General features: G+C 37.2%; 1 non-coding gene across 1 annotated transcript; it reads left to right on the top strand.

Annotated features, from left to right (window-relative positions):
- Window positions 1-321: 321 nt before the first annotated feature.
- LOC119245348 (small nucleolar RNA SNORD115) lies at window positions 322-397 on the top strand. Its single transcript, XR_005125284.1, has one exon. It is a non-coding gene; the product is annotated as a small nucleolar RNA SNORD115 (small nucleolar RNA).
- The last annotated feature ends 637 nt before the right edge of the window (window positions 398-1,034 follow it).

Here is a 1,034-nt window from a genome sequence, read left to right on the forward strand (position 1 = left end):
TCATTTTTTAAAAATTCATTCATTCATCATATTGTACTTTAATATATTTATTTTTAATGGTTAATGGAAATATAATGGAGTTGCATGCTAAAGACACAACTCCAGAAGTAGCTTTTTTGACAGTTGTCCATCTGTATTCTACCTAGAACTGTCATCCTGAAATACCAAGTGTGCATGCTGATCCTGGGCAAATTCTGCTTCACCAACTTTCAGCAACTAAGATAGTGTAATTCATATACACCTGTGTTATATTCTTCAGAATTCTTCTATGGTAAGCATATTTAGATGCAAGTTTATGGAAATCTACAGAATGCCTTATTTGGGTCAATGATGAGAACTCTTAATGGCTTAAGAGAGATGGTGACCAAAAATCTCTTGCAGGTGTCATCTGAGACCCAATAGATTACTCTCCTGCAGCAGGATCATTGAGTTATATTTTCCTTGTGCTGAAATGGTATTTTGTTTGAAGTAGATAACTGATTGAGAAAATCCTGTGTGGCTCTGCCTGGCTATGGTATTCACATGGTCAGACCTTTTCATGGTGTGGCTTGTGTTATTAATTCATACATGATTATTGGAGGTCCTATTATAGTCTATTACTTAGCTCTGTTTCCTTCTTTGTGTTTTTCAGTGACATGTTCTCTGGAGGGTTTCCCCATGTTCTCAATCATCTGAGGTGAGTGCATGTCTTCCCTCATAGACAGAGGCTTGAGTCACATGGCCCCTGGGCAAGACCAATGTTAAGACAAGTAATTTGTTTGCCTTTTGGAAATTTAAATCCCACCTATGGTGATTTGTCTTGAATGTCTGCCATTGGGGACTGGAACTTGGACAGCCATGCCATATCTGGTAGTTTATGTGGTAATCACACTGTAAGAGAAGGAAATATTTATTGCTTTGGTCCCCCATGCTGTATACACACTTGAGTGAAAAAAGTTTGAGTCCATTAAGTCAAACATGTTAACATACGGTAACTGCTGTGTTAGTGTCTTAGAAAGAATTTGTATAATTAACATCATTTCCATGATATCTGG

This window comes from Talpa occidentalis, unplaced genomic scaffold (assembly GCF_014898055.3).
Source record: "Talpa occidentalis isolate TD23 unplaced genomic scaffold, MPIMG_talOcc4v2.1 talOcc4.14, whole genome shotgun sequence".
Classification (NCBI taxonomy): Eukaryota; Metazoa; Chordata; class Mammalia; order Eulipotyphla; family Talpidae; genus Talpa; species Talpa occidentalis.